This window comes from Schistocerca cancellata, chromosome 2 (assembly GCF_023864275.1).
Source record: "Schistocerca cancellata isolate TAMUIC-IGC-003103 chromosome 2, iqSchCanc2.1, whole genome shotgun sequence".
NCBI classification, from domain to species: domain Eukaryota; kingdom Metazoa; phylum Arthropoda; class Insecta; order Orthoptera; family Acrididae; genus Schistocerca; species Schistocerca cancellata.
The window spans coordinates 237,158,608-237,170,476 of NC_064627.1; positions in this window are offsets into that span (position 1 = coordinate 237,158,608).

Sequence of the window (11,869 nt, forward strand, 5' to 3'; positions counted from 1 at the left end):
GTGTCGGTACTATGATATATTGGACTTTATATATACTATTTTCTAGCTAATATTACTACCTTGATTATTTGCTTAGTTTTGAGCCACTTCTTTAGTATTAAGATGTACTGTATTCTGATATTTTTGCTCTTTAATGTCAAAAATTCTTGCCACTGGCGTAAAAAGCCGAATAAATCGCAATTACATTATTAGCGTCCAACGATCCACCGAGCCTCTTATACCATAACAGAAAATACCTTTGAACAATCTCCCTAATATTGTTGGTGATGTTTTGTTTCGACCTGTGTATTGTATAAAATGTAACAAAACTTCGGACAAGGACAACCAAGACTATCATAGTCGTTAATTATCGTCAGAGCAAAGCTCCAAGTTTTCACTGTAAGATCGGAGAAAAAAATTGGGAAATCGAATGACGCAATTTTACTGTTACCAGTCACTATTTATTTATCTCCACGACTCGTTTCATAGATTTAAACCCCCACCAACAGGAGGATTTACATTTGTTTGTGTGTGTTATCTGTCATTTTCCTTCTTAAAATTATAAACGTCAAAACAAACACAACCACCTCAAAGAAAACATTTGAAAATGCGTGCAAACTCTGATTAAAAACGAACTGAAAGACCTTTATATTAAAAAATAAATGTTCAACACACAGTTTTATAATTCAGAATTGCAGCTGGGGAAGTTGTTTCATAGAACGACTCCATAACCGAAAAATTCAGAAAGTGCACCGAATTCATGGTACAGAAAACGAAAGCCACACAAAAGAAACAACTAGCTAATTTTATCAAACAACAGTTACCTCCCAAATTGAACCAAAACAGCCGAATGAAACACACATTGCACACTCCTTTCCTCGACAACACCAACTCAATATTCAATGCAGAATAGAGGCACTACTCTGCAAATGATTAAAACACAACGTTAAAACTGCACTGGACCAAAAGAACCAAGAGACGTTCATCACTAGTGTCAGACAGATCTCAACCATCGCCTTTAAGAAGCAAAATGACAGAATAACAACCTGCCACAAAATTAACGAAATTATTGAGATGCCACACAGATTTCAACCATCGCTTTTAAGAAGAAAAATGACAGAATAGCAACCTCCCACAAAATTAACGAAATTATTGAGAAGGAATTTGCAAAACCATTCCCTCCACAGAAGAAAAGAGCAGAAGCCATTACGCGTAGCATTACGATTAAATTAAACATGAATAACGCAATAATTGTAAGATGTGACGTCTATCTGCATAACGCACATAAGGCAAGATAATGTGAAAAGTGGCAGTAATGCGATGGTGGTGTTGCCGGTCAACAATGCAGGTAAGGCATGTGTTGCGCTGGACTGTGCGTGTTCAGTATGGATTAGGCGTAAGTGCCGTTGTTTACGAGGAGTGCACACTTCGTATTTGCATTCTGAGGCCGAGGTCGAAGTGCACTGAAAGACCTAACAGAGTTCCAAAGAGAGCAGATTATGGGGGCCCGATTAGCTAGAGTATCAGTAACCAAGACGGCCAACTTACTGAATGTTTCAAGAGCAACTCTTTCAACAGTCATGACAGCTTATACAAAACATGGAAACACATGTAAATTTAATAGTGGGCGCAAATCAAATCTATATGACAGATAGTTATACGCTACCAGGAACTGTGTCAAAGCAACACAAAATTACGGCGGCTGAATTGACTGCACAGCTCAACAGCCATCATCGAGGCCCCGAATCTATCGACACTGTCCGCTGAGAACTCCAGAAAGCGAACATTCACAGACGAGCTGCTATACCGAAACCATTAGTGATGACAACCAATGCAAAGAAGCGTAAAACATGGTGTCGGGGCCATAAATCCTAGACGGCTGATCAGTAGAAACACGTCATATGATCAGACGAGTCGCCGTTTTGGTTATTTCCAACATCGGGCCGGGTTTACTTCTGGAGAACACCAAAAGATGCCCACAATCCTGATTGTTTTATTCCAACGGTTAAGCACGGAGATGGAAGTTTGATGGTGTGGACAGCCATATCATGGTATTCTGCTGGTCCCATCATTACTCTCAAAGGCCGTGTTACAGGCAATGTGAACATTTTAGGTGATCAGATGCACCCCATGATTCAAATGTTGTTCCCAAATGAAAATTATCCAACTAAATTAAAAAAAAGACGGAAGTACTCTGTTTCTGATTGTAATCCTGAGCTGTGATAATAAATGAACTGTCGTAATGAAACTTGTTCTGTCGTAATGTGAAAGCAAAGCTGCATCGTAATAACAATTGTCATACTGAAAAGGGAAATATTTCATACTGTAAAATACTACAAGAATTTTGAACCTTATAAACTTCATGAATAATGAACTTTGACATGAAACCTAGAGTAATTGGCTTTGCAAAAGTTGATCACAAGAACTGTTATTGAATAACGTAAGTTGACCCTGATTGACCAAATAAAAAAAAGTCAAAATATTTTCTCCTTACCTCTAACCTGCTCAAGTCTGGATAACACGTTGCAGTACTGCTCTGTCCTGCGCGCCACTATGCTAAAGCTGCAAATTACTGTATCTACACAGAGACTCGAAATCTGCAATGAGTTCTCTGTTAATTACAAATCGAACAGTTTATCGAACATACTTCGTTGGGTGATCCACTAAAAAGAATTGTAAGAGAAAAATGGGTATGAAAGTGAAATATGCCCAAAAATGACAACACTATGTTTTTTTCGTATGTTGAGAAAAAGTGTTCAAGGCAGATTTTAAATTTAATGAACTTCTCAACAACCAAACAATACACTTTCCTATCTCTGAAATCTAACAACTTTCAGTGCAATTACCAAGTTAGTTCGATGACACAACAATAGTGAAAAAAATCATTATATTTCCCTGACATTCCATTAGATTTCTTCCTTCACAAATCAGTTTCATAATTACGTTGATTGAACAAAATGATAAACTGAGACATTAAATTTGAATCATAATATTGCCACAGCTTCCTCACTCTAGCACTGCTTAACATTATCAGCCTAACTCTAACACAGCTGAACTTCGATTGCCTCCCTCTGCCAAAGCTTAACATTGACAACTCCACTGCGCCCTTGCGCAGCTCGAAGATACTCACAGCTTACAGCATCGTTGCTCGCTCACAATCGATTCCGATACCAAAAATTCAGATACCAAAATTATACCTATCATTACCCCGCGGTCCGGCGGACCAAAATTTCACAGGCGAGGTGATATCAGTGACATTGCTGAGACTGGGGAATTTTACTTTATATTCTGGTAGAAAGATGTAGAAAGGTGAGCTCAAAAGTTTAAAGATACAATACGAGAAGACAGGTAATAATGAAACTATACACGACAGAAAATAAGTACAAATTACTGCCGGACATAAACAGTTGCATAACCGAAAATAGGTATAAATCATTGCTTGACATAGCCAGTAGCATAAATGAAAATAGGTACAAATCATAGCTGGACACAAACATATTGTTTCAAGCATAGTATTTGCGAAATATTAGGGTACACTCACAGTAATGTAAACTGCATTACATTTGTAGACTGTTAGTGCAGAGAGCCGATAGAATACATCTATGCACTGCACATAGTAGTGTCCTAAGTGCAAAGAAAATTGTCGTCACCACCTAAGGTTGCGGCACAAAAAAGTGCCCTAAGAGCAGTAAAACATGTACATATCTGCGACCCATAAGTGCGTTGGCAAACTGTGTGACACACTGACGGAAGGTCTTGCAGTCCCACAGACAATGACAGTATAAATATTAGTTTGAAAGCACAGTGAGACAATCTTGCACACCCACTGGCTCTGTCATCAGAATTATTTAGTAGAACTGACTAGTGCAGGACAATTCTCCAGTCCCACTAGCACCAACAAGAGAAGTGTTTGATATCACTGACAGTGCAGGACAATCTGGCACCAACACGAGAAGTGTTTGATATAACTGACCAGTGCAGGACAATCTTGCAGACCCCCTGGCACTGTCATCAGAAAAATTTGTCGTTGGCAGGAGGTAGGAAGTTCAGAATGTGGTAAAAAGTAATCCACCCACTCTGTAACAAGAACTAACCACTCATTACAAACGTGTTTCCACAAGACATTCATAGTATGTATAGTCTTAAGTGCAGTACAGGCTAATCACAAGCCAGGGTATAATGAAAATATGAGAGCTAATAGTGGTTCCCAATGAAAATATTTCAATATCTGTGCAGAGTGCAAATAAAGTACAAATGCTTCACATAAAACAAGAGGGTATGTCCAAGCAATGAAGTACAATGGTGAACTATTACACATATTACATCGAGAAACAAAATGAAAAAGATATTACCTTAATTAGAAAAAAAATCCAGGATACAGTACATCTTAACTCTGACGACATGGCTTAAAACTAAGCAAATAATCAGTTTTTCAAAAATATTAAACAAAGTCCACGCGTCAAAGTCCACGCGTCAGAGTAATGTGCAAACTTAGTTGCTGTTATTGACACCAGTTATATTTGTTTCTGTAAGGACGCCTTGTCAAGAGTGAAACGTCTGTAACACACTGTCGCTCAAATGTACAAGGCAAAATACTACGTAACGCAACAATCCTCAGTCAGATGCAAACGAACTGTGACGTTTCCGTCGCTGCTCAGCATAGCGTCGTTCTCCCGCTCTTCCGTTGCATTCACTAAACCCATACAGGACGAGCATATCGGTTGAATATTCGTCAGTAAATCTACCTCATTACGAATCACTGTTAGCACACGACCAACATTGCCTGTAAAACAAATCCGAGATGGAAACGAGCAGTACTGAATACAAGCTTGAGGACGAAGAGGACAGCCGGCTGGTGTGGCCGAGCGGTTCTAGGCGCTGCAGTGTGGATCCGCGCGACCGCTACGGTCGCAGGTTCGAATTCTGCCTCGGGCATGGATGTGTGTGATGTTCTTAGGTTAGTTAGGTTTAAGTAGTTCTAAAGTTCTAGGGGACTGAAGACCTCAGATGTTGAGTCCCATAGTGCTCACAGCCACGAAGAGGACGAGTGGGCTTTGCGATTGTCAACAGCAAGAATCGTGAGTGAATGCAACAAGTTTGTTTCCAAGCAAGACTCAGAGCGCATGTTACCCGACGACGATATTGCTGCACTTGGCCTGCCCGTTCATAATGTCTGGTTTGTGGAGCGCTCAACAGCGCGGTCATCAGCGCGCGATTGGCCTGCCGTGAAACACACGGTGACTTTACAGTAAACAAGAACAGTGCTGACTAATGGAAATGCAACGCACTGTGAATGATTACAATATAGTTTTGCATAGACTGTAAAGTGTTCCAGCCTGTCCTCGTGAACACACTGACGGGAAAAAAGTCAGAACACGAAAAAAAAGTTACTGTACTCCAGTAAAATCTCGGGAATACATTTGTCTAGGTAAGCTATTTAAGTGATTAACACTGCAAGGTCATAGCTTAAAGTAAGTGCGAGGCAACCCACTGCGAATATGAAACGATGATAGATTAATAATCGGTGAACCCCCAGAACATTGAATGCAAGCATGCAAACGTGCATGCATTGTGTTGTACAGGTGCCGGATGTCAATTTTTGGAATGAAGATCCATGTCTGTTGCACTTGGTCAATTCGGGGACGGTTAATACTGGTTGTGGATGGCGCTGGCGTTATCGACCGACGATGTCCCATATGTTGTCGAACGGAGACAGATCTGGTGATCGCGCATGCCGAGGCAACATGTCAATACTCTGTAGAGGATGTTGGGTTACAACAACGGTACATGGGCGAGCGTTATCCTGTTGGAAAAATCCCCGGAATGGTGTTCATGAATGGCAGAACAGGTTGAATCACCAGACTAACGTACGAATTTGCAGTCAGTGTGCGTAGTATAGCACCCCAGGCCATAATTGCAGGTGTACATCCAGTGTGTGTAGTACGTAGATAGGTTTGATGGAGGCCCTGAACTGGCCTTCTTCTAAGCAACACAAGGCCATCACGCGCACCGAGGCAGAACGAGACACCATCGGAAAACGCAACAGACCGCCACTCTGACCTCTAGTGAGCTCTCGCTTGACATCACTGAAATCGCAAATGCCGGTGTTTTGAGATCAGCGGAATGCACGCTACAGGGGTCTGGCTCTGAGCTGTCCTTTTAGTAGCCGATTTGTAATAGGTCGTGGTGTCACTGTGGTGTCAGCTGCCGCTCTCATTGTTACTGCAGATACAGTAGGATGCGCCAGGGCTATATGCCGTACACGACTGGCTTCCCTCGCTGTAGTGCCACGTTCCCGTCTGGAGTCTGGTCTACTTGCGGCCGTACATTCTCGTGACCACCTCTGCCAGAAGTCGTGTACTGTCGCTAAATTCCTGCCATGTCTTTCTGCAGTGTCGCAGAAGGAACATCCAGCTTCTGGTTGCCATATTGTACGACCTTCTACAAACCCAGTGAGGTGCTGGTATTGGCGTCTTTAGGCGTTCTTGACTGACGTAGTCTCGCCGTGTCCAGTCTCAAAGGATACTAGCCCTTAAGACCATTACAGCGTGTATTTAAAGCAAACCTGATTTGCATCACCATAGTGGCACTACTAGTGGCACCATTGAGCAACTCGAGCGAAATCTGAATACACATCGTCTTTCAGACGTAGAAACACGCTTATCCACCTTTGTCTATGTCGCACAAAGCCCTCTTGGTGTTACGACTTTTTTCCGTCAGTCACAATAACCCCCCCCCCCTCCAAGCGCACTCACTCCCAGGTGGAATAATATTATGGTTAACTAATATCGTCGACGTTAGCGCTGCTGGGTAATACAGGCGGAAAAATAAGAATGAATAAGGAATTAAAAGAAGTTCAATTATTCTGTAACGAGCCGCTGGAAAACATCGATAACTTATACAAATGCATTCAGAAAATATTTCTGAACAACCTTCGAAATTTTGTTGAAGATCGGGTGCACCCTGTATATACCAACAGTCTTTCCAAAGAGTCATCAGGTGCATTTGGAATTTATTTTTTCATTGTGTATATGTACTCAGCACAGACAAATACCGCTCTTCACGTTTTTCATGCGACAGCCAGTGTCTACAGAAAATGACCATTTCTCATCACAAACAAAACTTTGTCTCACAGTTCAATTTTATATGCTCATTCGATAGTACAGTCTAAATTTAGTCTAGTGGGATATTTAGCTTAGCTATATGTTTCAACAGGAACAGCAAAACGCGAAGAATATCCATAGTCCTGCAACGATTGAGTAGTTTCTCCATCGAGGTAGCAGTGAGAAAGCGCAGCGCAGATCGACACTCGAGACGGGGCAAATGCGGCAAGGAAGACGTGGCGCTGTCTGCAGATCTACTGAGTGCTAGAGGATACTGGAGAAGACTAATTTTTCATAACCAAAGCGTAGGAAAACACAATAGATACTATGGTATTAGAGACAGGAAAAATGAAACATAAAGGCTTACTAGAAAAAGTCTTGAAAGCTGTACAGTCTCAGGATGTATTGGTATTCGCCTATATAGCTTGCTGTCGATCAGTCTGCAATGCAGTCAACAATGACTAAATGCCTGTAAACATCGGTGATCATTATTTCGTGACTTTTTTTTGCCCACTTAACTCGGCTATTAGCCATCACCGCGCTAGTAGTAGGACAAACTATGTACGGTCCCAAGTTGCATTGTTGCCACATTTATGACATGGCAGATCCAAGATAGTGGCGATAGATATGGCAACATCTCAATGACGTCATGGCAGGAAGTGCAAATTTTGGCGGGAAAATGGGTCAATTGAGCTACCTCCACTAGTCTCAGGATGTATTGGTATTCGCCTATATAGCTTGCTGTCGATCAGTCTGCAATGCAGTCAACAATGACTAAATGCCTGTAAACATGGGTGATCATTATTTCATGACCTTTTTTTGCCCACTTAACTCGGCTATTAGCCATCACCGCGCTAGTAGTAGGACAAACTATGTACGGTCCCAAGTTGCATTGTTGCCACATTTATGACATGGCAGATCCAAGATAGCGGCGATAGATATGGCAACATCTCAATGACGTCATGGCAGGAAGTTCAAATTTTGGCGGGAAAATGGGTCAATTGAGCTACCTCCACTAACCTAACCTAACCCCCTCCCCTCCCCTCTCCCCCCACCCCAAGAAAATGGTGGCAAGTTCGAATTTTGGTAGGGACAAAAGAGCATTTGGCCTACCTCCACTAACCTAAACAAATGGTGGGAAAAAAGGTCAGTTGGGCTGCCTTCACTAACCCAAGTCATCCAACTGCCACCTCTTCCAGGAAATTGGTGGGTAGAGGACAGCCTGTGCTGGGCTGTTGGAAAAGAATGGATGTAATTTAAATGACTCAGCCTGTGCTGGGATGCTGGATAGGATGGACATAAGTCTTTATTTCGCAGGTAGTCTTTATTTAAACAATTTGTGGCAATTGCTCCATCCAATGTGTTCACCATGAGGTCTGGAGTCGAAATGACGTAGTACACAGCACTGACACGAGAAGGCGCTTTCATTTCATGGTGGTGTGGGGGGAAAACGGTGGGAAAATGGCTCAGCCTATGCTGGGCTGCTGGAGAGAGGAAGAAGTGAACTTTATTTATTTTGAAACAATTTATCTAAGGATGGATTTCACGCAGTTTATCTATTTCGCCGATACAAAACTCTCTGACATGCTTGGGGTCACAATACACAGCCTACAGACCTGCAAACTACCCGTAAATTACCGAAATAATGCAGTACACTGATGTACAGACACGCAAACAACTCGTAAACTGTCGAAATAATACAGTACACAGCATACAGACCTGTTCGCAAAATAATGCAACAACCGTGCAAATAGCTCGTAAATTCTCAAAAAATGCATGTCTAACTCTGTGCCAACACGCTCACAACGCTTAAACAGCCGGAAATAATACAGTGCCCAAACACTCATTGCACGTAGAGAATGCTTTCGAACTATCGTCAACCGTAATGTATCAGAGGCTCCAAAGCGCGCACACGCTGACGCCGCCGACCCCGCACATGCGCTTTGCAAGTCCAGCTGGCGGAGAGATGAACGCCGGGACATGAGCCATTGCTCCCAGGCCGCTCCTGCTTACAGCCAGCAGGTGAAAGGCGTGTCTGTTTTTGAGTACACAGAATTCTTCAAGTGTTATACTGACATCACAAAGGTGCATTCTCCCTAGCGATCCTAACAGGACATGCAAGGTTTTGTAAATCCACCTTGAGTGCTGTACTTGTTTACTCAGCCACCACGTGTACCTGCCAGTCCAAGCGTGAGATATTTTTTTATAGCAGGTCACCTGTGCAGGTGCAGCTAGAAGGTTCTCAATGTTATACTGGTGTCACATGTCTATGTAAATAAGAGCCAAGTCCATCTCTTGGAAATAGTAAAGCGCTGCAGAAATAGTTAACCATCGCTTTTGTAGGAGCTTTCGTGACGTCTCAGCTTGTCTGCATGGAAATTCTTGTCCTATCAGAACCAATTTACGAAAATATCCCAGTATAACACCGAATGCATTCTTCCTGATGGTCCTAATAAAGCATCACGTGTTACCCTTCCTGGAAATCGTTATGTCCTTTCAATATATGTGTCAGAAATGGTAAACTTCTCACTGCCTAAAGTCTTCATCATGTATGTGCATGCTAGCAACAACACTGTTAATCATAAAAGCACTTTTGTTATTTGGAGAGCGAGACACGATGGCCGCATGAAGCCCTTCCAGAAATAGTGATGTTCCATAAAAGCTTCTCATTAGCTGTATATTCAAATGAAGCTCTCTCATTAGTCACCTCAGTCAATATATAAACCCACATCCAACCTCCATTGTCCTCAGTCCACTGTTGCCCGCCTTGTTGTGTGTTCCATCATCTCTGTGTGTACTTGCTGTTTTCTCTCCTTAAGATGAAGAGAGGTAGCCGCAGCAATGCTTCAGAGTGTAGCAACAAGAGGCCTAGAGTTCTGGAACAGGATTACCAAGTGAGTATATAATTTCTATTTTGAGTGTATATTTTCGTGTGTATGTTAAATTCGCCTTATTCACTCCATAGCCTTGTTATACTACAACCCCAGGATTTTATCTTGGAGTGTGAGGAGAGACATGAGGAAACTGAACCGTGGAAGGCTCTCAAAGTCCAGCCTCCTGTGGTGGGTTTACAGCCAGAATTGCCATGTGAGTATAATTTTCATTGTAATTTGTTCTTGTATAATAGCGATTTAAAATTTTATCATTTCATACTTGTTTTCTGGTTTATATATCTTGTTTGCTGTTGTTGTTGTAGGCAAGACAGACCAACTGCCAGATGTCGATTCTGACAGGGATGATGACATGCCTGAATGGGTCAGACAAAAGGCTACTGAACTAGAAGGGGAAAGGCGCTCTGATCTGTCCCTATTAGATGATGATGACGACTTCTTTGAGGGTGTGGTGGAGCCGCTCGATGAAGTGTTAATGCCTTGGAGCCAGAGTGAGAAAGGTAATGACTATCGCTGCTTGTAACGTTGTGATCGCCATAATTCTTTCTTTCACTGTGCCAGCAGTGGTAAGCAATGTACTTAACTATTATTTATTTTACCTTTTCTTCTACAGCTGCAAGTGCAACACAGTGTGGTGTGTATACCAGTGGTGGCTAAACCTTCTTCCTCCCCAAAGTGGCGCCTGGTAAGGAATGAAGCTAGTGGCTGCGCAGGAAGCCGCCACAGCCCCTGCACTGCCGCTCTCGCGCAAGCAATGGATCACCATCGCTTGAGTAAGTTACCGCGTCGGGTCTACAGCCACAGCAACAATAGCATCAAGAACCATCACAGCAGTCTGACTGTTCCCATCGCTCTGACCTGGGAACACCACAACATCCCCTCCATCATCAGCATCATCATATCAGCCCATCAGAATAAGTTTAAACGCAAGATATATCTGCCTCGGCGCATACAGACTTGCCCCTCCCCAACACCATCATCAACAGGGTGGATGCAGAAGAGCATTAATAGTAATAGAGAAGATCCTGTGGCTAGTGGTAGTTCTCTCTCCCATCCTTTGAGTGAAGGATATCGGGTCAGTGATACCATACCGCACTTAGCATACTCGGTGATTGTAGACGCCTTTGAGGAGCGAATCTCGTTCACGTGGACTGAGAACCCGGCAGGAGGGTATCACAACCCTGTTGGTTTTCTAAGGGTATGCCTTCATGTCGTGGAAATGGAGCTCCTCAAGATAGTCCATGATCTGCCATTAAATGCAGTGTAGTGCTCTGCATCGATTTATCGCACCCCCCCCCCCCCCCCACAAATGGTTCTAGTTTTGAAGAGAGAACTCTTCATTATCTTTGGAGGGAAAATGGCATGATAACGCAGAGCACGTCAATTGCTGAGAGGTTTTGTAAATTCACCTTGAGTGCTGTACTTGCCCAGTTTTGCGAGATGGAAGTCAGAGGGTCAGCATACTGTTATTGGCCCCCTCCATTTCTAAAAATTTGCCAGTGAGTGTGAGTTGCACGTAAACATGCTGCTCTTCTCTGAAGTTGATAATTATCACCATATTTGGATCAAAGACATGTCCCGACTCCTTTCCTCCCAATTATCAACAAATTGTTGTGTACAGCATATCTGCTTAAGGTGCATGAATTATTTCTCCTCTGACAAGTTATTAGCGGCGCATCTTGAAGACTGTGCTTGCAAGGTCCCGGTATGTGTTATTATCCCTACTGAATAAAAGGACATTGAATGGCTCCTCACTCCGGTGACCCACTTTCAAGGTGACCCCACAGCTTCACACAACACCTTTACATAGAAACACGTACCATATGTGGCAGTGTACCAAACTGTATCGTCCTATGATTCCAGTCTTAACAGTTACAAATCTTATGTCAGGGACAA